General features: G+C 56.8%; 1 long non-coding RNA gene across 2 annotated transcripts in view; it reads left to right on the top strand.

Moving 5' to 3' along the window:
* The window catches only part of LOC123382578, a 41,528-nt gene that overhangs the window by 7,173 nt on the left and 9,605 nt on the right, over positions 1 to 24,750 (top strand). The window contains exons 4-5 of one of the 2 annotated variants that reach the window (XR_006591150.1): positions 9,938 to 10,014; positions 13,156 to 13,358. This is a non-coding gene — a long non-coding RNA (uncharacterized LOC123382578). Of the gene's footprint in view, positions 1 to 9,937; positions 10,015 to 10,321; positions 11,781 to 13,155; positions 13,359 to 24,750 lie in introns of those variants that run through there. The other variant, XR_006591151.1, reaches the window with a different exon arrangement.

The following is a 24,750-nucleotide window of genomic DNA, read 5'->3' as shown; positions in this document are numbered from 1 at the left end:
CAAGAGTCGGCCACTCAACCGACTGAGCCACCCAGGCGCCCCTCTGCGTGTGCTTTTATATGGAATGCTCGCACACTTTTGCCCTGAGCTGGTTACACAGTGTTATTTCTAGGTGGGTAGCTAGAAGCCTGTTTTTACACGGCATCTCATTCAGTGCTTTCTGATGAGAACTCAGTCGATGCGTCTGGTTTTCACTGCAAGCTTTTAGAAGGCAGTGGTGACGTCTGATGGTTTTCTCTGAGGTCTGGTCTGTGAGGGGAGATGGCAAGTGCCACGGAGCGAGAACTGGACAGGAGTCACCAGGCCTGAGTTCTAGGGGTGCCCGCGGCACAGGCTATCTGCCTGACACGCCAGCTTCTGAATCCCTCGGTCCCGTCCCTGAAGAGTGGGGTGGTCTTAGGTCATTCAGCCTCAGTTGTCCGTGTCCTTCAAATGGGAATAATAATAATACGCACCTTACCGTGTTGTTGGATAATTATTACGTACCTGCTGTTGGGGGTTTGGGGAGGCCAAGAAATACAACTTCTCCCCTGGCAGATTCGGAACCCGGTTGACCCAGACACTTGCAGGCGGTAGACCCTCCCTGCACGTGGCCGGTTGGAAAAGAGCATGCCCAGAAGGAACTACGCTGGGCACGGTCATTCCTGCTCCAAACTCCACCAGTCCGGGAGTCCATTCTCCTCCCCGGGGGTGGGGGGGAGGGGAGGAGGATCAGGAAGCGAATAGGGGGCACCCTGCCCCAATGGACACTTCAGCAGTGGGGGGAAACGTGCTCCCCTGATATTTAGAATGTCTGGCACGAAATAGCTAGTAGCTGTGATGATCTTTTTCCAGCTTTTCAGGGCGCCTTGCATCACCCATCTGGGCGGACGATATCATTCCTAAAACCCTTCGCGGGCTCACACGCACAGCCCCGGGGTGCGATCCGAACCAGGCTACCATCCCCTCTCCGTGCGCGTGTGTGCGGAGATGTGCCCTGGGCCATGCCGCTTCAATCTCAGCAAAATTTCCCAAAACATATTTGAAACCCAGTTCCCCTTTGCTCGCTTCAACCCCAGCGGGAATTAAGTCCCAACTGAGTTGGCCTCTGGTGCGGGGGCGGCGTGGGCTCGCCATCCGGGGGGTTGGGTTCGGGGCTGGCGCTCGCCTGGCTTGGCGGTGTCACGATAGGAAGGAGCTCTCAAGGCCTCAGTTTCTCCGGAAAGGGGGTCCCAGGGCCTTGCCCTTTCTTCTTGCCCTCTGCTATGGTCTGAATGTTTGCGTTGTATCCTAACCCCCGGTTTGTAACGGTGGTAGGAGGCGCGGCCTTCGGGAGATGATTATGTCAGGACGGTGGAGCCCTCGGGAATGGGATTAGCGCCCTCATAAAAGAGGCCCCCCAAGAGCTCCCTTGCCCCTCCTGCCACATGAGGACACATCAGGACGAGCGCTATGGACCAGGAAGAGAGCTCTCACCTGAAACCATATCTGCCAGAGCCTTGATCTTGGACTTCCCAGCCTCCAGAACTGTAAGAAATAAGTTTCTGTTGTTTATAAGCCACTCAGTCCCTGGTACTTCCGCTACAGTCACCTGGGTGGACTACACCATCTTCCGTTCCAGAGCCGATACGAGCAGCAAACTAAATCGTAGCCATGGGGGACGGATGTCTGAGTCTGTCTGCCCTGCGCTGTTTCCTTGCTTCTTCTTTTTAAAAAATTTTAAAAATGTTTTTATTTAGTTTTGAGAGAGCACGAGCGGGGGAGAGGCAGAGAGAGAGAGAGGGAGGCGCAGAATCCAAAGCAGGCTCCAGGCTCTCAGTGGTCAGCACAGAGCCCCACGCGGGCCTCGAACTCACAAACCACGAGATCATGACCTGAGTCGGAGCTTAACTGTCTGAGCCACCCAGGCGCCCTTCCTTGCTTTTTCTGACGGACCCAGTTCTCCGGCCACCGTGACTGGGCCAAAGGGTGGTCACATGACACCACACACACCTATCACAGTCCTTCGCTGGGGCTTTAGAATCTAGAGTGGGGAGAACAAAAGTGACTTTGTGCTCTGGTGGCGAGTTTGAGGAAGTGGATCTGGAGCAGCCAGGAGGCGAGAGAGGTCCGCAGTGACAGCAGAGGAAGTAGGGACAAGAGGCGGAGCCAGAGGCATGCAGGGTCTCAACCGCCTCAACCAAAGTGCCTAAAGCCAGCACCTCCGCGGCCTGACCTACATTTGGGTCACTGGAGTCAACGGATTTCCCATTTTTGTAAACATTTTTTATTAGTTTATTTATTTTGAGAGAGTGAGAGAGAATGAGCTGGGGAGGGGCAGAGAGGGAGAGAGAGAATCCCAAGCAGGCTCCTCACTGTCAGCTTAGAGCCCGACGCGGGGCTCGATCCCATGAACCGTGAGATCATGACGTGGGCCGAAATCAAGAGTCAGACGTTCCACCGACAGAGCCACCCAGACGCCCCTAGATTTTCCATTTTCGATTAAGCTTGTTCCGTTTGGATCTCTGTCATTTGCATCTGACAATGCCAGCTGCTATCTCCTCGGGAAGTTCCAGAAGGCACGTGCCCCGAGGACGGGACTCTGCATCGTTCTCTGCTGTCACTTCAGTGTCTGTTCGAGGCTGAGCTTACGGGAGGGGCTCAAGTAACAAGCACTTGCTGAATGGATGGTTCCCGTTGCTCCAGTAGCCCCTATGGGGGTAAGATCGCAGGTCCTGAATGCTGCCACCCTGCCCGGCTTCATCTCCCACCTCCCCTCCCCTCTCCTCTCCACTTTCTTCTTTCCTTCTGCAGCCTGGCCCCGAGCTAGCATTCTGGTCTGCAGGAATTAGGCCCGACCCAAGCCTTGCCTTCCCAGAGCGAGGATTCTGGGTGGGCCGGTAGGATGGAATTCATATGCCCACACGAGAATCAGATTGTAAATGTTCCCTTGAGGCACAGACCCAACGTGTTGGGGCTCGGAGAGGGAGAGAACTTACGGTGAGCTTCTCGACAAGTCTCTTCTGCTCTGTGGGCCCCAATCCCTGTCTTGTGGACTTGGGCTTAAAAGTGAAAACGGACAGGGCGAGGCTCGGTCGGCTGGGAATACGGGCGGGGGGAGCTGGGGTCTCAGGAGGAGGCTGGGGGCGAAGGAGGTATACCCTGGCAGAGACCCTTAGGCTGATCTGTCCACCCGGAAGCCCTGACGCCCCATCCAGAAGCCCCGACAGTCCCCTTCTGGGGCTGTCCCAGATTCTAGGCTTACCTGGGACAGCAAGGTCTCCAACTCAGAACGCTCAGGAAGCTGGACACAAGGAGGAGAGGCCAGTGGCCGGTGTGGTCCCCGTGGGCCCCTTGGTAGCTCCGTGTGAGTCCGGCCCCAGCTCTGTTATGGCCATTCCAGCCCTGACTGCCCTCTTGGATTTGTTAGCGGTGGGATTGTCAGACGTTGGAAATGAAGGTTCACTTCCAAGGAAGGAGTCATTACACACTTGACTATCTTTTCTAACACCTACTAATGTCCTTCATGTTGGGCTCAGAGTTCCGGACGGCTCGCTTCTCATAGAATCTTCAGGAATGGGCGTGGGGGTGAGGTCGTGGGATTCCTCTGGCAGTAGCCAGCCATAGACCTGCAGGCAGGTGGGGAAGAGCTGGTGGGGGGGGGGTCTGTTAGGAGAGGGGGGTGCTGTGGAGGAGGGGTGGGGGGTGGGAGTGGGCTAGGGAGGTCAGGGTTCACATTTCCCTAAAAAGGTAGAAGGCGGAGCTCCTGGCTTTCTTGCACAAGCTGCTGCCTTTCTCTGAGACTCAGTTCCATCGTCTGTAAAATGGGCATAATTAGTGTTCCCCCAAGGATGGTCGTGAGGCCCCAGTGCATCATGGTGTGCGTGGCTAATGTCTGTGACGGCGGCGGGACCCTAACAAGGGCTGGATCTGAGCGGCCGAATCTATCTGAATCCCCTTGCGAAAACTGGAACAGAGGACTGTTTTCCCGGCCAGGGTTTCCCAGCCCACTTGGCCAGTGTTTCTTTCCCTGGTGTTTCTGTTGAAATTTTACAATTGACAACGATTTGTGCTGCCTGACTAGTCATTAAGCAGGACCTTGCTTGATCCTTTCTGAGAACAGGGCCCCAATCCTGCCTCTTCTCCCCACTGTCATTTATTCCCTCTCTGCTATTGGGGGGCAGGGGGCAGAGGCACAGGAAGGCGCTCCCCACTGGAGCCTGACCAGCTGGCTCCCCGTTGGCTATAACTTTGCCCCAGTTTACTCATCCAAAAAAATGCAGAGAACTCGGCCTCCCTGATAGGAGAGTAAGATACACGTAGATCGGGGTGAGGGGAAATGCCGGCACAAGGAACAGCCAGGAAGAATATTCAGAGGCTTTCTGTCTTGCTCTCACCGCCCCGCCATCAGCAGCGAGGCTCATGGCATAGAGGCTCGACGGAAGGATCTAGAATGCCCACGCTCATCTCAGAGGAAGCCAACAGACCTTAAATGGATGCCATAGTCCTTCCCAAGCCCCAGTCCAGAAAGCCTGTCACGTGAGGGCTGCTTGAATTCCTGCAGTGTGACTGAGTGACTGAGCCCCCACCTCCCTCCCTGGCAGGAAATGCTGACCTGCCCAGCCATGTGGAGTGATATAAAATTCGTGCCTGTGTCAGGGAACCCCGAAGGCAGAACACGAGCTTTGCCCTCCCTTTTCCTACACCTGACCAAGAGGAGAATGGACGGTGGGCATCATCCCGCAGAGCAGTGACGTGCGAGGTGGGGGCAGGTGTGTGAGTGGCCCGTGGTCCTTCCCGGGTGCAGGCGGCAAGGGGGCGCGTCATCTGCGGAGGATTTAACAGCGATAATAAAATGGACCCAGAGTTTGCTTGCTCTTCGTTATCACTGCGTGCTGACAATTCTGCACGATGTCAGCGATAAAACTCTTCTGATCGGGGGCACCTGGCACCCCCCCTTGCTGGGCCAGGGGGGTACAGGCCCCCAGGAGGCTGGCAGGTGGTTCTTCGGGTCAAGCTCAGTGCTCGGGGCTGGCCCTCCTTTCTGACTGGCTTGGCCCCACGCAATGTGGAGATGGAAATGCATTTGGAGGGGTCAAGGGGCACAAAGAGGTCAAAGCGGCAGCTCAGGAGGCAGAGGCTTGCCTAGAACCCTCCAGCGCTTCCCGTAGAGATGGAAGAGAGAGGCGGAGGGATGAGGCCCCGCGAGTCCTTGTAGACGGAGGCAAGGAGTTTGGATTTTATTACAGTCACAGTGGGAAGCTTTTGGAGGGTTCTAGGCAGAGGAAGGCTGTAATCTGATTTATGTTTGGAGAGAATGGGGTAATTCAGGAAGCTGAACACAGGAATGGGCGCCAGTGAGACTTCAGAACGGCGTTCTTTCTTTTGTTTCTATCAACAAGGCCTTTTTTAAAAAAAATGTTTATTTATTTTTTGAGAGAGAAAGAGACAGAGCGTGAGCAGGGGAGGGGCAGAGAGAGAGAGGGAGACACAGAATCCGAAGCAGGCTCCAGGCTCCGAGCTGTCGGCACAGAGCCGGCCACGGGGCTCGAACTCATGAACTGTGTGAGATCATAACATGAGCCGAAGTCGGACACTTAACCGACAGAGCCACCCAGGCGCCCCGGGGTTTTTTGAATGTCTGCTGTGTGCCAGGCTCTAGGCCAGCTACACGGGCGTGACCGCGTGAGTGAAGCAGAGACACATCCCCTGCCTTCAGGGGATGCTCAGCCTGGCAGGGGAGACAGACATTAATTCCATCATTGCACCAACGTGGACAACGCTGGCCAGCGCTGGAAGGGGAGGTGCCAGGGTCCTGGGGCATCAGGGAAGACGTTCTCGAAAGAGGGGTTTCAGCCCGCAATGAGCTAATCAACTAGGTGTGAGAAAAGCAGGGGGAAGGTTGTCCAGGGGCCCGGAGGCGAGAGGGGACAGGGGGACTTGGAGGAGCTGAAATGAAGCCAGCGTGTTTGAGAGTGAGAACACGTGCTCGCGAGGCCCCGCAGGGGCACGCCCCCTGGAAGTCACACCAGGCCAGCTTCGGAAGCTCTTTCTTTACCCTGGGAAGGCACCGAAGGGCGTTAAGCCGAAGGTAGGGGCCCTGACTGAAGTTGGTTTTCTTTTTTTTGGTCTTTTTTTTTTTTTTTAATTTTAATTCTAATTATTGATTTATTTATTTTATTAAAAAAATTTTTTTTTAATGTTTATTTATTTTTGACAGAGAGAGAGACAGAGCATGAGCGAGGGAGGGGCAGAGAGAGAGGGAGACACAGAATCTAAAGCAGGCTCCAGGCTCCGAGCCGTCAGCACAGAGCCCGACGCGGGGCTCGAACCCACAGACCGTGGGATCATGACCTGAACCGAAGTCGGACGCTCAACTGACTGAGCCACCCAGGCGCCCCTAATTTTTTATTGTTTAAAGTAGGCCTCTGGGGTGCCTGGGTGGCGCAGTCGGTTAAGCGTCCGACATCAGCCAGGTCACGATCTTGCGGTCCGGGAGTTCGAGCCCCGCGTCAGGCTCTGGGCTGATGGCTCGGAGCCTGGAGCCTGTTTCCGATTCTGTGTCTCCCTCTCTCTCTGCCCCTCCCCCGTTCATGCTCTGTCTCTCTCTGTCCCAAAAATAAATAAAAAACGTTGAAAAAAAATTTTTTTTTAAATTAAAAAAAAAAAAAAAAGTAGGCCTCACACCCAGCACGGAGCCCAACGCGGGGCTTGAGCTCACGACCCCTGAGATCAAGATCTGAGCTGAGATCAAGAGTCAGATGCTTAACCAACTCAGCCACCCAAGTGCCCCGCTCTTGGTGGGTTTTTTGGGGGGACATAATTTACACATGTCATACAGCATAGTGACTCGATATTGGTATATCTTGTGAACTGATGGACGCGGGAAGTCTAGTTAACATGTATCGAGTTAACATCCACCGCCGCCCTTTGTAGTTACAAGATTTTTTTTCTAGAGGCGCCTGGGTGGCTCAGTGGGTTGGGCATCTGACTTGGGCTCAGGTCATGATCTCACAGTTCATAGGTCCGAGCCACCCCCCCCCCCCCTTCGGGCTCTGTGCTGACGGGGGAGTCTGGAGCCTGCTTCCGATTCTGTGTCTCCCTCTCTCTCTCCCCCTCCCCCTCCGTGCTCTGTCCCTATGTCTCTCTCAAAAATAAATGCAGCATTAAAACATTTTTTTAATAAAAAAAAAATAAAAAGATTTTTTTTTTCTCGTAATGAAAACTTTTAAGATCTCTTCGCGCCTTTCAGATGCAATGCAGTATGTTAACTGTAGTCCCCACACCGTGCCTTGCATCCCCAGGACTTATTTAGTTTACGGCTGGGAATTTGTATTTTTAACTCCTCTTCTCCCATCACCCCTCCTCCCCCTCCCCACCCCCATAGGGTTGTGTTTTATAACGTAACGTAAAGGAGAGTAAGAAAGCCAAAGCCAGGGAACCCAGCATGGGCCCGGCCCGGGCCTGGCTCACCCACCAGAGTCACTGAAGCGGCAAATGGGGACGCAGACTGCCAGGCTCCCAGCGGCACCGCTGTGACGCCACGGGAAAGGTATGCCCCGGGGGCGGCGTGTGGTGGGTGAGTCCAGAAGGATCCGGGAGCACGGCTCTCCCCAGTGGGCACCAGGGTGCGGCCCGGCCCTCTGCCACGAAGGCGCCAAGAAATGTGGGTTGTTTCTTCTACATGCACAGTGACCGCAGCCTTCGGTCCTGATAAGTGGATTATGTTGATTCATGGCCTTGGGCTTCAAGGCACAAAGCCACAGTCTGGCTCAGGATGTTTCACGGGGGGAAGTGAAGAGATAGCTGGTCAAAACGCAGCCGTGAATCTTCCCCGTCCTAATCACGGGAAAGTCTGTCACGCTGGCCCGTGGGGGTTGCCGGGCCTGAGAGCGTTGTCGATTCTCTGCTGGGCTAGTTGGGTGTCAGCTCCTTTGGGCCCGAGCAGCTGGAGGCCGGAACTCAGGCGGCCGGACTGGGCTGGGCAGGGACGCGGAAACTTCCTTCTCCCACAAAATTCCGAGAAGGTTGTTGTTGTTGGTGTGTGTGTGTGTGTGTGTGTGTGTGTGTGTGTAATAACAGCTATTGAGATATAACTGTAATAACAGCTATATTGAGATATAATTCACATACCATACAGGCCACCCATTTGAGATATACAAATTAAAAAAAATTTTTTAATATTTAGTTTTGAGAGAGAGAGAGAGAGAGAGAGCGAGGACCAGAGGGGGAAGGGCAGAGAGAGAGAGAGACACAGAATCCGAAGCGGGCGCCAGGCTCCGAGCTGGCAGCACAGAGCCCGACGCGGGGCTCGAACTTATGGACCGTGAGATCATGACCTGAGCCGAAGTCGGACGCTCAACCGACTGAGCCACCCAGGCGCCCCTGAGGTCTATAATTTTTAGTGTATTCATGGGGTAGGGCAGCAACTGCCACAATTTTAGAACATTTTGCTCACCCCAAAAAGAAACCCCGTACCTATTAAGAGTCACTCCCTTGCCCCAGCCTCTGGCAACCACTCATCTACCTTCTGTCTCTGTAAATTTGCTTATTCAGGACATTTCCTGAGTGGAATCATAGAACCTGGGGTCCTTTGCGTCTGGCTTCGTTTACTTAGCATCACGTTGTCAAGGTTCGCCCGTGGGGTAGCAGCACGTATCTGTCCATCATTTCCTCTTACGGCCAGATAACATCCGTCGGGTGGGTAGGCCACACCTTATTTGTCCACTTCTCACCGGATGGGTATTGGATGGTTTCCACCTTTTTTGCCACGAACATTTCCATACAAGTCTTTGCGAGAACGTACGCTGTTTCTCTTGGGTATATGCCTGGGGGTAGGAGAACTAGGGGCATGGGAGCTCGTTTCTTTAACCTTTGGAGGAAAAGCTAGACTTTTCCAAAGCAGCTGCACCATTTATATTCCTCCCGGCAGCAAGTGGCCGTTCTAATCTTTGCCGCTTTGCCAACACTTGTTAGTGTCTATTTCTCTCTCTCTCTTTTTTTATTTACTTATTTCGCGAGAGACGGAGAGTATGTGAGCTGGGGAGGGGCAGAGAGAGAGGGAGAATCCCAAGCAGGCCGCACACTGCCGGTGTGATCCCAAACCGCAAGATCACGACCTGAGCCAACATCACGAGTTGGACGCTTAACCGACTGAGCCACCCAGGCGCCCGGTGTCTGTTTCTTCGAGACAGCCATCCCAGTGTGCAGAAAGTACATCTTACAGCAGTTCTGATGTCCATTCCCCTAACCATTATGTAGAATATCTGTTCACGCTTATCGGTCACTTGTAAGTATTTTTGTAGAAAAATGCTAATTCCGGGGATGCCTGTGTCTCAGACAGTCGGGCATCTGACTTCGGCTCAGGTCACGATCTCACGGTTCGTGGGTTCAAGCCTCGTGTCGGGCTCTGTGCTGACAGCTCAGAGCCTGGAGCCTGCTTCGGATTCTGTGTCTTCCTCTCTCTCTAACCCTCCCCCTGTCAGGCGCTCATGCTCTCTCTCTCCCCTCTCTCTCTCTCAAAAATACATAATAAACATTTAAAAAAAAATTTTTTTTTTCAACATTTATTTATTTTTGGGACAGAGAGAGACAGAGCATGAACGGGGGAGGGGCAGAGAGAGAGGGAGACACAGAATCGGAAACAGGCTCCAGGCTCTGAGCCATCAGCCCAGAGCCTGACGCGGGGCTCAAACTCACGGACCGCGAGATCGTGACCTGGCTGAAGTCGGACGCTTAACCGACTGCGCCACCCAGGCGCCCCCATAATAAACATTTTAAAAATTTAAAAAAAAAGAAAAATGTCAATTCCAATCCCTTGCCCATTTTTTTTAACTGGCTCATTTGTCTTTTTATTATTGAGTTGTAAGCGTTTTAAAATATATTCCAGATAAAGCTTGCAATGTATCAGGTGAGCTGCTGTGATTCCCAGAGACCATCCTCTGTTGAGTGGATCCTGCTTTTCTCTTCCTGACAGCAGAATTCCAACCAGTAAATGTAGGAGCGATGGGCTTGAGGACCACCATTTGCCAAATGCCAGGGTAGAAACTGTTTCCGGTGAGTATGGGTATTAGAATTGGTGGGCTGCATGTATATGAAAAACACGATATTTATAGTTCTTTTTAAAAAAAAGTTTTTTATGTTTATTCATTTTGAGAGACAGAGCGCGTGGGGGAGGGACAGAGAGAGAGGGAGACACAGAATCCGAAGCGGGCTCCAGGCTCCGAGCGGTCAGCACGGAGCCCGACGTGGGGCTCGAACTCACGGACCGTGAGATCGTGACCTGAGCCGAAGTCGGATGCTGAACCAATTAAGCCACTCGGGCGGCCCGGATATTTATAGTTTTAAAGCATTCTCCCCACAGGATACTTATTAATAAAGGGAAAATCACAACTTTACGCTGGAGAAACTTGGCAGGCAACATCTCAATCACTCGGTCAGAATTAATATCAACCGTATTGGGATGAGCTGACATCACATGCCTCCCAGGATGATGCAACCTGTCTTTTGTGGCATTTTTTACCCAACATGCATACCTTGGATTGAATGATGAGGAAACATCAGAAAAAACCAAATAGAAGGGTATTCTAGAAAAGAAGTGGCCAGTGTGGACACAAAGGTGTCAAGGTCGTGAAAGACACGGATGAGGAACTGTTCCAGATTCAAGGAGACTGGAGAGTCGTGACAACTGAGAATAACGTGACCCTACACTGAATCCTGAACCAGAAGAAAGACGTTAGGGCAACTACCTAGGAAATGCAAAGAAGGTCTGTAGGTTACGTAGTGGGATGTCCCGATTTTGACGCTGTGCCGTGCCATGTTGACATCTGGAGAATCCGGATAGAGTTGATGGGGATTCTTTGTCCCATTTTTGCAGCTTCTTGGAAAGTATGAAGTTCCTTCAAAATGAAAAGTTCACGAGAACAACAAACTCTTGCTTCCAAAACTCTTTTAGTGCCCGTTGCCTGAAGGAAGAGGCCCAATTTCTTAGCCAGACTGTCACCAACCTTGTGTCTCTTGCTCCAACCCACCTGGAGCGGGGTCGGTGGCCCCGGAGCACACAGGGTGGGTCTGCCTGTTACCCCGAAGGCAGTGGGGGTTTCCTGGGAAGGTTTTGGCTGGGAAGGGCCGTGGGTCAAGTCGACGGCATCTTGCTGGGAGGATTCACTTGGATACGGAGAAGCCAGCGGAGAGAGAATTTGCAGAAGTTCAAGGGGGAGAGAATGAAGACAGAGGAGAGGCCAGACTCCAGAAGTGTTCGGGAGATGGCATCATTAGGACCTGGTGATGGCATGTGGGGGGAGAATAAACAGAGAAAGCAAGGGTGACTTTAAAGCCGTTGGGTCCCTGGAGCCCCAGGGCAGATTCCATCTGGGTGGCCGTTCAGGGTGTGGAACGTTCCACACTTGTTCCTGAAGATGTGTTCCCCACGCTTCCGCATCCGCTCAGTGCTTGGAAGGCGCTATGGATTGCCTCGCTCGGGCTCTCTCTGGCTTCCGGTTATGTTCAGCCAAGGAGAGGGCAACAGGGGACAGAGACTGGGGTATCCCCCCAATGCCTACTTTTCCCAGTTTGGCAGTGGCTGTACTAATCCCACTACGGCAGCCACTAGTTGGACAACCTCTCCGTGGCCTTCCGTGCCTGGAGGGGGGTGTGGAACCGCTGATCCCCGGTGCCTCGCCACCCCTTCCCGGCCCCCTTCGCTCTCACCCTTGTAACGAGTCTCCTTATTCAGTTTCTTCAATCACCCCTTTGAGTGAGAGATCTGCTGCTTACCGGGTCCCAGCAAATAAATACACCCGGTCAACAATGCCTTCTCTGGAGTTTGTCGCTGTTGGTATTATTCCTCTAACACTACGAATGGTTAGTCTTTGGGGGAAGAGGGGTTGTTGGGATGGGGCTTCACTCCTCCGTCTTAAATGGAGTTCCTCTGTCTGTATGTTACCGTCTGTGCTCGGCGACCCCACGCTCCTGGCTTCAGCAGAGTGGTGGAGGGTGGGCGCTTGACCAGACTCCTTAGAGTCTTCACAGCGTGGAGCAGTGCAGTTCTTGGTGATGGTGATGAGTGTCAGAACCAAATGGCTCCTTGGGCCCCCTGGTACCCAGCACCCCATGGCTACGGATGACAGCCCAAAGCCTCCCATCGACCGGGCTAGTTCAACTTGGTTTCCCGTCACGACGGCCGAAAGCAGACGACGGATCCAGCTGTCCAGCGGGAGGGTGGGGCCCCGGGACGGGCGGAGCTCCGTACCGCGTGCATCTGTCCCTGTGCGATTGTGATTTGGGGACGGAGAGTCTCTCTGGGCTGGACGCTGAGATTTAGGCGTCGTCTGAAACGGGGGCGGCTGAAGTCATTGAGCCGGGCAAGCTCTGAAAGAGGGGACAGACCTTAGTACCAAGAGCCAGACTTCCTTCGAGGTACACGTGTCCCGTGAGCTCTTGCCTCTTTTGCCGCACGAGATGCTACAGCAGAATAATCATTTTTTTGTTCAATAAAGTGCCGATGCCGGGGCCCCACCCCCAGACCAGTCAAACCAGTCTCCTTGGGGGTGGGGCCTAGGGAATCAGTATTTTCTCAAATGTCCCTGGTGATTCTTTTTTTTTTTTTTATTTTTTTTTAACGTTTATTTATTTTTGAGACAGAGAGAGACAGAGCATGAACGGGGAAGGGTCAGAGAGAGAGGGGGACACAGAATCCGAAACAGGCTCCAGGCTCCGAGCTGTCAACACAGAGCCCGATGCGGGGCTCGAACTCACGGACCGCGAGATCGTGACCTGAGCCGAAGTCGGCCGCTCAACCGACTGAGCCACCCAGGCGCCCCATGTCCCCGGTGATTCTAATGGGTGGCCAATGTGCAGAGGGGCCAGCTACCCCTGCTGGATTCCAAGGGAGAGCTGTGGACCTGGTTCCGGGCTGGCACTGCCGGAGGTGGTGGGCACAGAGAAGATGAAGAAGGTACGGCCTCTGTGCTCGAGGGTCCAGTGCTTGATGGAAAAGGCCTTTCGTAGGAGTGACCTGAGGACCCGCAACCCCCGATCCTGCTCACTTTTGGTGCTAAGTGATCACGTCCACGGCCAAGTCCGCCTCTTGTCTCTGCCCTAGCATCAGGGGTCCTGCGGCCGCCAGCACCCCCGGACTCTAGATGCTGCCACGGCTCTCTCACCCCTACTCACCTTCCTTCCCTTCCTTCCTCCCAGGGCTGAGACTGATCGAACTTGGCCCTTGAAAGGAGATCACCTTCCAGAGCTCCCAGCCTGGCGGAGGAGGCAGACCTAACAGCCAGTGATCACAGCGCAGCCTCAGCAGGTGAATCTTAGAGAGGCGCCGATGAGGATTCTGGCCCCACTACCTCTCGCGCTCTTGGAACCCATTCAAGGCCAGCTATCCCATCACGTCTTTGGTGAGGCCCTTTCTGGCTCCTCCATGTGGGGGGAGCTGTCCCTCATCTGTCCTTGCCCATCTGTGTTGTGCTTCCCTCCACCCGGTGTCTCCCCACCTTCTCTGCCGTGGGCGAACCCCTTAGGGCTTGACCCTGACCTGGGATTCCGTGAGGTCTGCACCTGTGCTCCATTCAATTCTGGGTCCCTGGAAGGCAGGAGGGACCGGGAGCTGTGAGTCTGGTGGCATTATAGCAGCCGAAAATTCATCGTTTTAAGAACTAGTACCAAATTCCCCTTGAAAGTGGATCCTCCTATCAGCCTCGCTAGGGGAGGAAATGGGACTATGGGGGCCAGATTGTTCTGCTTTGATAGTGGGTGGGCAGGATTGGAGGGGCAGGGGGAGGGGAGTAGGGGGTGGGCCAAGGCAGAGACAACAGAGAGACATCTAGGGAGAAGGATTTTTTTTGTTCATGTTTATTTATTTTGAGAGAGAGAGGAAAAGCGAGAGAACGTGAGCCAGGGGGGGAAGAAGAGAGAGACAGAGACAGAGGGAGAATCCCAAGCAGGCTCCACACTGTCAGCACAGAGCCCAGGAAGGGGCTCAATCCCACGAACAGTGAAATCATGACCTGAGATTGTCTCTGGTGACCATGACCTGGAGGAACAGAGACCCCTGGCACTTTGACCCTTTGCTGCCCTTGGCACCTGGCTGGTGCAGTGCAGTGGCCCGATGGCCTCTGAGCAGCTCGCCGGGAGCTTCCCCTGCCTGCCAGGGAAGGAGGGAGAGGGGGAGGCGTATGCCCAAAGGGATGCACTTGACTTCTCTACCCAGTGTGGCTCAGGAAACCGCTCTTGCGGCCACGTGCCTGGATGTCTGCGTGACAAGCGTCCCAGGCAAACAAATGGAGAGGCTTAAATCTCCAAGATACAAATCAATGTGGGATAAAGGGGGCCTTGAAGCCAGTCGGTAGCTCTAGATTTATTTCCCGGGAAATCTTTTCCTGTTGAATTTGCTCTGAAACTCGCGCGGTGGATGGGGCTGCAGGCATGGACCAGCCCCACACATTCACTTTGCACAGAAGCAAGCCGAGCACGTGCCTGCCGGCCTGGGGGTTCAGGTAGGGGTGGGCGCGCCCGCCAAGCCCCAAGGCCCTGCTGTAACTGTTTTCCCTCTCCCGTTTTCACCGAGCCCAGAGACCCCTGGCTTCTCCCACCCACTCACTCAGTCACTCAGCAAACGTTCCCGGGGCATCTCCTGTATGCCGGGAGCACTGAGTGCTCGGAGTGGACCAGAGGTGACCCCTGCCCTCAGGAGGGGGCAATAGACAGCGACCGTGCAAAGTGGAAGGGCATTGTCAGATGTGGCCCTGGGGGCTCTGGGAGCATCGAGGAGGCGCCTGGCCCAGAGGGGTGGGGCTGGAAGCTTCCAGAAATAGACAATGAGAACCCGAGTCTCTCAGGATAAGGAGTTATCGGAAGTGGTTGGGGGTGTGGATAGGCAGAGGCCTGAGCAGGGGCAAAGACACAGCGGTGAGAGCCGACCCCCACAGCTGTGGAGCCAACCTCAGGATGCAAAGCAGCCTCTTCTCAGGGTCCCCACTTTGGTGCGTGGGCACCTCTGGTTCCCCCTGCCCCCCGCCTCCCCCAGCCTGCTTCCCCACACAAGGCCTGACGTCTTACTCACACACAAATACTTCTCTAAACTGGGACCTGCCAAGGCTTCCTGGGGCACGTTCATCACCGTGAGGTGAACAGGTCGGGGTCTATGATTTCAGACACAGAAATCAACTCAATCAACTCTGGCCAGGTTGAGTAGACAAAGAGTTTATTCAAGGATACCCCATAGCACAGACTCTCTGAGAAAGACTGTGCAGAGCCAGGAGTGGGGGCCCCCAAACCCACGGCAGGAATCGCTGCAGGGAGCTCACGCCAGCTGCTCCCCACTGGGCACCCCGCACGAGTCTCAGCACTGCCTCCTGCCGCCAGAGTAGATTCTACACCGCAGCACCTGCCTCCTGGGTCGTCCCTGCCCATCCTGAGTCTGGCAGGCTTGTGATTGGTGGAGCCCAGGTCACATGATGTAACTCTAGCTGCAAGGGAGGCTGAAGGGGGCTGGCCGGAAGATGAAAGACGGAAAGGAGGCGATTCCCCAGGTGGAGGAGATGCGGCCAGAGGTGCTGGGCAGGCAAAGAAATGATGTGCCGGTGTTCTCCGAAGCAGAGGGTGAGGGCTGTGCTTGGGGAGGGCCCCAGCTCCATCTGAGGGTACCCCAAGGCCCCCCAGGCCCCTCTGCTTCCTCTTCTTTCGTCTTTTTGCTCATTCATTCGGCCAATGGCATTCCCGTGTTCTGGGGGGGGGGCCCTGTGCTGAGCCACACCCTTCACTGCGTGCCCCCTACCCCCGCCCCAGGAGCTCACCGTCTGATGCGGGGGACAGAGGTAGCAGGCCTGCACCCGTGATGCCAGCTGCGATCCGGGCGGCGGTCGCCTTCACTGCGGGGTGACTTCTGGGAGGGTGGAATCGGTGCTGGGCATTGACGCACCTGTGGACTCAGATGAGGCTGGCTGGTGGGCTCCGGGAGCGTGAAACTCCAGGCCGGGGCCTGGAAGGGGGGGCACGGTGTGCACAGGGACCGGTCTGCAGCTTAGTACAGCCCGGGCGGACAGGAAACCGTGCGCTGGCCGCACGTCAGCCGCTCTCAGGCCAAAGCAGAGAGACTGTGCAGTCGTGAAGCGGGAGGGGAGAGGGGGAGGGCCTCCAGTGGAGGCTGAGGAATCCCTTGACCATCTGGGCGGCAGGGTTGGGGGCGCACTGTTGGATCTGGGTGGGCCAGGGGCGGGATTGGAGGATCCCCCTGCTGCACGGGGGGCTGGATGGCAGGGCTGAGGCTGGGGGCGGGGGCAGGGGGAGGGGCAGGGGCAGGGGCAGGGGCAGGGCCGGGTCCACCCCCACCCCCAGGCCTCTATCTCCAGCCCCGGGCACAGAGTGGGCTCTGGGGCAATGCTTGTGGGCTAAGGAGGAGAACGCGGGGGGCAGGTCCAGGCACTGTGTTTTCTAGGTGTTTTGGTGTCCCAGCTCAAAGGGTGAAGGGAGATGAGACAAGGGAGGGCTCTCTGTAAACTGTGAAGGCCCTGCCCAGCTGTGAGGGGTCCTCGGGTCCAGGCCCGGACCGGTGGGGCGTGACCGGGACCAGTGACCGACCCTCCCCGGGGGACCCTCCCCTCCCAACCCCCCCATCCCCACCCCAGCAAGCGTGGTGATTCACGAGGGAGGCAGGGAGGGCCGAGGCTGAGGCTGTCGTTTATAAACCACCACGGTCAGCCAGCCACAGCGCTTTCCACGGGAGCAGGACAGGCCTGCTTCGAGTTGGACGTTCCCATTAACAGCCGTGAAGAAATCAGCTCCAGGGAGAACACCCAGGCCGAGAGGCCATTAGGTCAAGTGGCCTCATTTTCCCCTTCTGGGGATGGCTCTGAGGGAGACACTCAAGAAGGGGCCTGGGTGCTGACTCAGTCACAGTGATCTCGTGAGGTCCATCCAGGAGAGCCCTGCCTGCCCCTTAAGGAGCTGAGCGGAGCGCTTCCCCTTCCCGCTTCCCCCCTGCTGGGGGGGTCACCTCGTGTTGTAATCGCTGCCCCTCAGGGGACTAACCTGAGAGGGTGGAGTGAAGGCATCCAGGGCGGCATTGCTTTGGTGCCAGGGTGGTTTTTAGGTACCTTTGTGAAGCGGGCACCTGTCTGCCTAGGGAACAAGGCCACGTGGCTCTGTGTGTCCCTCCCCTGAGGGTCTGAAAGTTTCCTGTGTGGCTTTGCATGCGTGTGGCGGGCAGGGCAGAGCAGAGAGAGCCTAGGGCAGAATGCCCCGAGGGAAACTGAGCTTCCCCAGGGCTTAGAGCTGACAGCTTTGTTCCAGAACAGCTCCCCCGGGCCCACATCACCACTGTAGCCACATAGAAGGTTCTAGACACCAGGGGCTGCAGGCCAGGAGTCCCAAAGGCCTACAGGAAACCCTGCACAAAGCTACAATAAGTTTTAAGCTCTTCTCTAAACACACCTTTATCGCCATCCCCAGCATGGGGGGCCCCGGGGGGGGGGCCCCACCCTTGCCCCTATGTAAGCTCCCCCCCCCTCCGGGGGCAGGGGAATTAGTCCTGAAGTTGTGTTGCAGTCTCTCTAGGGGGCGCTCCACCTCGGTCAGCCTCCCTTTTCCTTTCTCCTTGCTGTCATGGTGACAGCTGTTGACCTGCCTTGGCGGTCCAGGCAATGTGTGCACCCCGGAAATCGCAAATTCCATGGAGGAAGTGTGCGGAGTCACGAGGAAAGGGAGGGCGTGCAGGGCACTCTACCCGGAGCTGCGGTGAACATTCTGGAGAACCCTCTGCCTCCCTCTTCTCCTGCGCGAGGAGGCAGGTGCACGGGGCCCGGGGAACCCCTCTCTCGTTTGTTCTAGGTGGGATGTCATGACTTGTTTCCTCCTACCCCTTCCAAGCTTCGGGGTTCCCATCTGGAAAATGGCGGCCTCTCTCTGGAGAAGCACGCACGTCGTTGAACTTACTTAGTCCTGCTCCCGCTTTGTTGGTTGTTTCCCGAGCCTGGAACGAAGCGTTGGCCGTGGTTTTTTATTGAAATAGTTATCACCATGGACTTCCACCCGATGCCCCCTCCATTAGACACGCACAGCATCTCCATCCCGGGGCGGCACGGTGGCGAAATCCCTGGGTCTCACCAGCTTTGTGACATTGGGAGATCCCGCTTCGCCTCTGCGGTCTCCGCTCTCATCCGGATAATGGGGATAACAGGACTCGCCTGGCTCGGGGAGGAGAGGGCCTGGTCGATGAGCCCAGGGCGGGTGGGGTCCACTGAGAGGACAGGGTCCGGGGTCACCGGCTCACCAGCGGGCGGGACTCGCTAGGGTCCCTCTCCTGGGGGGACGTCATCCTCTTCCGAGGGCCGTGGTGGCCGGAGATGGCCCCGTGGCCCGCTCCACCTGTGGGAGCCCCCGAGCACCTTCCCGGGGACGTGGAGACGGCTCCCCTCCGCGCCTCCGGAGAGCAGCCACTCCTGCGAGTCAGAGGAGTGGAGAGAAACGTGGCACCGAAATAGCTCTTTTCCATAAACAAAGCTGCTTTCTGTTGGGGTAATGTAAACAGGCAGATGCAGCCGGAGCCGGTGCCATCCGGCAGAGCCGTGGGGGAGGCAGGAGGCCGCTCCGCTCCCGGGGCAGCACAGCGGACGCGCCACGCTCGGAGGGACCCATCGTGACGGGGACGGGCCTCTCCTCGGGCTGGGCGTGGCTCCGGGGGCCGGGGGATCAGGGCCCTCTGGGCCTGGCGTGGGCCTGGCAGGCCGCAGGCGGGAGGGAACGTGGCTGTCCCCGGGCGCCCCCGTCCCGCCCCTTGTGGTTCGCCTTCTCTGCTCCCCAGCCTGGGTTCCCGGTGCGTTCAGCTCGCTTCGTATTTGGTCATCCTGTCCCGTGAATCAGCCTCCGATCCCGCGAGCGTGCCTTTCGCCGGGAGGGCTGTATCGGGTGCAGAGAGGTCTTCCTGGCGAGGCGTCCATGGGACGGGGAGAAGGAGATGGGCCGGGGGAGAGCGAGTGAGAGACACGGCGTGAACGTGCCTGTCCCAGCTGGTCTGCCTCCACCGGGAGGGAGGGTGGCAGGGGCTCCTGGTGCCTCCCGAGTCACCGCCCAGCCTCAGGGGTCTGGAGCCCCCCGCGGAGGTCCCTTGGCTGGACTCCAGCAACTCCAGTATGGGCCCATTTCCGGGTTTGCAGCTGTGGCCTTACAGGGACCTTTACACAGACCTGTTTTGGGCGAAGGGGTTGGTGGTCCAGCCTCAGCGCTGCTGAAGCCGTCCCCTGGGAAGATGGTCTGTCAAAGAACTATAGAAAGTTCTAGAGCCAGACTGAACCTTGACTGAAAATATCACACAGTACCCTGGTTGCACCTGCCCTGGGCTGAATGCGAGGGAGAAACGCTGTTAGATCCCATTGACTCATGAGAAGACACGGGCCCAGAGCAGTGAGGGGGCCCAGCTCCAAGAGGCAGCGCTAGAAACCCACCTCCGCGGCCCGCCTGCCTCAGTGGCGGCTCTCCATTGTGCTGTGTTGCCGTCTCTTACCCGGAGAAGCTGGAGGCCGCTGTCCCTTTGGCAGGGGTGGGAACAGAAGCCCAGGGATGGTCAATAACTTCCCCCAAGATGATGGAGCTGGGACAGCCACGTGTCTGCCAGCCCCAAGGCCAGGGTCCTGTCCCGCTTCATTTGGGGCAAGGCTGGTCTGAGACACCGGACGGCGGGCAGGTGCCTGGGAGGAAGCCAGGCCGGGGTGTGGGGGAGGGCAGGGACTGGGTGGCCCCCACCTGCCCAGGAAGCAGAGGGTGGCTGGGGCGGGCCCTGCCTCATGGGAGCAGCGGGTCCCCTCATCTGTAAAATGGGGCGCTCGTGGTGCCTGCCACGGAGGGCAGGTGTGAGCACCAACTGAGACCCTGGCACCGGTCAGAGGAAACCGTCCCCCCTACCTAGACTTTGTGTGTGTGAGGGTGTCGACAGACAACACTTAGAAAGCAGCCTCTGGCAGAGGGGAAGTGACAGTCCTGCTGACAGGTCTCTGCCCCAGGACAGGCAGCGAATGCCTGGTTGAGGCACCGCGGGTGCACTTCCTGTGGAGAAGCTGGGTGGGGACTGAGGCTTGGGGCGCAGGGAGGGGACTTGCCTGCAGCAGAGGAGCCCGGGTCAGAGAGGGGGCCCGGCGGGGGGCGAGCGTGGGCTGAACAGCGGGGGGGGACGGGAGTGGGCCGTGTGGAGGACTGTCGTGGGGGTGGCTGAGGGGCCTGGGGCCCTGCGAAGGGCCTCCCTGGTGACCCCGAGAGGCCATGAAAAGCCAGGGGGAGGAGGGTGAATCTGGAGAAAGAGGAGGTGGGATCAGCGGGGATCAGGAAGGAGTTTGAGTCCTGGAGCAGGGGGCCAAGAACCACATAAAACCATTTTCTGGATCCATGTGTCCCTTCGGGAGAGTCTCCGACTGGCTGCAGAAAGTCCGACCAGAGCAGAGACTCAGCGTCCCTGCTGAGGGGCACATGGGACGAGCTGGGGTCCCGGAAGGGCCAACTCCCGCAAAGACCCCAGAGTTTGCCTTGAGCCTCTCCCCACCCTTGAGGCCTGTTTCTGAGAGGGACCTGCTCCTTGTCCCTGTCCTCCCAGCGTGGGACCCAGTCCCGATGCGTCTACTCGAAAATGTCCTTGGGCCCATATCTCCTCTGCCTTTTCCTCTGTTCGCTCACGCTGGCCATCGTCCCCGTCCGGCCGCTGTCAGCTTCCTGGTCGTGCTCGGTGCCTCCCGCCTTCCTGGACCCTCCCCTGGAACTGTCTGCTTGCTTCTTGCTGCCCCCCCTCTGCCCCCCGCCACCAGCCAGAACCCTCTGTCCCAGGATGCTTTGTAAACGTGTGTGTGTGTGTGTGGGGGGGTGTTGGGCATGGAGGGGAAGGTGGGGAGGTTGGTTCTCAGCTCGGACGTGCCCAGCATCGCTCCCAACCGCTGGTCTCCCCGCGTGATTGGCGACTGCTCTCTCCTCTAGACGACACCTCCCTGTTGGCGGCTGGCCCTACGCTACCTTCCACTCTCCCCTCGGCCTCCCCACGGGGTGGTTGGGGTTCAGCCGAAATCTTGGATGGGGGCTGAGCGGAATCGAGGATTTCCAGTTCGAGATCTACGGAGGGGAGGCCAGCGGGGTTCCTGAAGCTTCCCCCACGGCCTTTGGAGAGGCCGCCATGATGGGAGGGTGGCCAGCCGTGGGTGTCGAGCCAGAGCTCTGAGGACCCACACGCTTGCCCACCCCCAGGGAAGTGGGAACGCGGTCGGGGCCATGATTCACAGCTGCTGCTGCCATGAGGTCATCTGCGGCCTCCTTCCCGCACGGGGCCGGCCTAGGTGGGGGCCGCCCCGTGGGATGGGGCCCGGCTGGTCCTCCCCTCTCCCTCTCCCTGGCAGGCGGGAGGGAAGGCAGGAAGGCGGGCTATCTATCTCTGCCACGATCTAATTACCCCAAGAGGTAATTGCTTTGGGTTTTCTCTGACACCTTGAGATTTCTCTCCAGGGCCTTCCACGGTGGAGCCAAAATAACCCTAAGGAGGCTGCAGGCCCCAAGACAGCACCAATTGCTAAACCCCAACAGCTCCCCGTCAGCCCCGCCGCGACGTGCCTGAGCTTTGAGACAGCGTGAGTTTATGACAGGTCCCATTATGTCTCTTGCACAAGCACCGAGTGTTGAAATACCCAACGGATGATGACACTGTTGAAATAACCTGTCGCCTCAGCACTTTCTCCGTCATTAGCCAGATGTTCCAGCCCTCAGAAGCGTCTGCAGCCTTTTGGAGCGAGGCGGGGGGTGGGGTGGGGGAGCTGGATGGAGGCGGCTGGGGCCTGGGTGGGAGGACGGGGCTGGGGGCTTGGAGGCCTGGGGAGAGCACGGCAGGGGCTGGTTCAGCTGTGGAGGAGTGTGGGAACGGGCAGAGGGGCAGGTGGGGCCTCCCGGAGGAGGAGGAGGGCGGGAGGCTGGCCTCCACTGTCCCTTCATCCCGGAGTCCCATGATCACCGTGGAGAACCCGGCATGTGCTTAGCCTGCTGGGACGGTCTGGGGAGGGAGTGTCTGTCGGGGCCCACGGGGAGCCGGGCCTGTGGGCTCATTTGCTCAGGGTGCAGCTCAGAGAGGTGAAGTGACGTCCTGAGACACCCCCTGCCCCCCGCCAGGGAAAGACGAAGCCTCGTATCGAATCCGGCTTGTGCCCCTGTCATGCCATCGCCTCCCGCCCCAGCCCGGCCGGCAGTGGCCTTCCGGAGACCACACTTTAGAAGGGGAGCTAAGAGCAGGGCAAGCTGACCAGGCCACCACCTGCTAGAGAAGTTTCTAGAATCAGCCCCCACCCCCCTGCCTGGGTTTGCATCCTGGCTCCATTCTTGCCCCATGACGTTGGATAATCCTTCACCTCTCCGTGCCTCAGTTTCTTTATCTATTAAAGGGAAACCGATTGATCCCCCCTGTGTTTGCTTTATACCCACCTGTAGGGCGCACACCTATAGGAAAGCACTTTCTGGGAGATGTCAAATAGCGTAAGATCCCTTGATAAGCATAAGGCCCTGTCACTGGAGGCGTCCCAGCCCGAGGAGGGACAGCCACCAACTGTGGAGGGGACTGCAGGCATTAGTGGGGGGCGGTGACGAGAGTCTGAGCTCCTACATCTGTTGTTGATTTGGGGGAATTAAGTGGAGGAGTTTGCGGCTAATAACTGAGCCCCAAGGGGCTACAGCTGCCAAGAGGGTACAAATGGGAGGGGACAAAGTTTGTATCTTTAGTACCTTCCTGTTTCTCCTGCTTCTGGAACCCATTGTGCGTCCCCTTTCAGGAAAGGGCTAACTATCAGTCATTCACACTTTAGTAAGAACGGCTTTCCTGGGAGCCTGGCTTCTCTCGGCTGAGGCCCTGGGCACTCCGGAGATGAACGTGCTGCCACCTTCAGGCTGTGTGGACCCAGCCTAGCTTGGGCTCTCAGTCCTGCTCCTGTTCGTCAAGACCACTGGGCAGCTTTCTGCCAACAAGTCCTCTCACCCTCCTGGCTCAGAGGAAGGAGGTGGGCCCGAATCGGGGACCCAGCCCCGGGCGGTGGAACCGTCAGTCCTGGATTTCACTTGTTGTGTGGTGTTGAGTGAATGCCTTTGCCTCTCTGAGCTTGAGTTTCCCCATCAGTATTAGGGACTCTGAGAACACGTGCTGACGGGGCGAGTGTGAGATGTGGTCCGTTAAGGTGTGTGGGTGCCTCTACAGGAGGGGACCTTGTGGCCACGACGGCTCTGGCTGGGGGGGCAATAGGGCTCAAACAGTAGGCTGAACGCGCAAGGGCGATTTGATTCTGCTACCCAGCCTCGGGGCTGGTGGGGGCTGGGCGGCCAAGGGGCCTGTTTCAGTGGGTTGGCATCTCCTCTGTTGTCACCTCCCTGAGTCCAAGCCACCGTCATCTCTCTCCCAGACAGAGTGAGGAGCCTCCCGACAATTCAGTCTCCACCTGGCAGCTAGAGTGATCTTTTTGCTTTCTAGAGATCTTTTAAAATCCTAAACCAGATCAAAGATGGTCCTCCCACCCGACCGAACCTGCTGCAATGCTTACTGAAGTCTCTCCATTGCACCAAGAATGAAATCCAGACTCCTTGTCGGTGGTGACTCCCTCTCCAGTGCTTCCCCCTCCCTCCAGCTTCGGGGCTGCCTCAGGGCTCTGGCACCTGCTGTTCTCTTTGTAGCAAGTGCTCCTCCACCCCCCACTGTCTCTTCTCCTGGTTCTGTCCTTCCCATCATTCCAGTTTAACTGTTACCTCCTCCGGGATGCCCTCCTGAACTACTCCATCAAATGGGAGCTCCCACCTCTCCGGTTACTTTCTGCTGTGTCTCCTAATTTCCTTTAGAGTCCCCGTCATGTGTAATGATCTCCCTTTTTTATGGTTTGTCTCCCCCATGAGGGGATCCATGAGGATCTTGTCTCTCTTGTCCATCACTGCACCCTTGCCGTGTCGGGCACATAGTAGGTATTCAATAACACTTGTTGAATGCACGAAGGTGTCAGGTGATAAACTTAACACATTTATGTGGGTAGATGATGATTTACTGAAGGCCTGCGAGGGGCCAAGTGATTGCAGATGGCCCACCCTTCCTCTGCAGACAGCCCACCCTTCCCCCCGCGCTGTAAATGGCATCCCGGAGGCTTGTAAACTATTCCTGCCCTCGGTTCCTCCCCCGGAGATGCTGATCCAGCTGGTCTGAGGAGGGGCCTGGGCCTCCTCTAAGTGATTCAAATTGTGTTTCCAAGGTTAAGAACCACTGAGATGGTCCTTTAAAAAACATACAAAAACAAAACAAAACACAAAAGCCAACGAAACTGTTTGTTTTAAGCTCATGGCAGGCTTAACGCGGAAAACTTACAAAAAACAGGTAGAGTTCCTATGTATCTTTCAGCCGGCTTCCCCTAACGTGAGCACCTTATACGACTGCAGTACGATGACCCAGAGCAGGACATTAGCATTGGCACAATCCTACGTGAGTGAGTAAACCGCAGATCGCGCTCCAGCGTCACTTGACTGGCCACTGCCGACCCCTTGCGGGCCCCGGACCCTAGCCAGGACCCCACGTTGCTTTTCAGCTGTCATTTCTCCTCCGGTTGCTAGCAGTTCCTTGATCCCAATTCATCTTTACAGCCTTGACGCTCTGGGAGAGTCCCGATCAGTTATTCTGTTGAGTTTGCCTCAGTCTGGGTTTGTCCTGAGTGTTCTCCCGATTGGAGCGAGGTGACGCGTTTTAGCGGGAATGCCACAAGAACAGTCGTGTGTCCTTCTCGGCGCCTCGTGGCCGGATGCCTTGTCACGTTAGCC

Source organism: Felis catus, chromosome E3, assembly GCF_018350175.1.
Source record: "Felis catus isolate Fca126 chromosome E3, F.catus_Fca126_mat1.0, whole genome shotgun sequence".
Lineage (NCBI taxonomy): Eukaryota > Metazoa > Chordata > Mammalia > Carnivora > Felidae > Felis > Felis catus.
The sequence above is the reverse complement of the archived record's forward strand: the minus strand, read 5'-3'. Positions and strand labels throughout refer to the sequence as shown.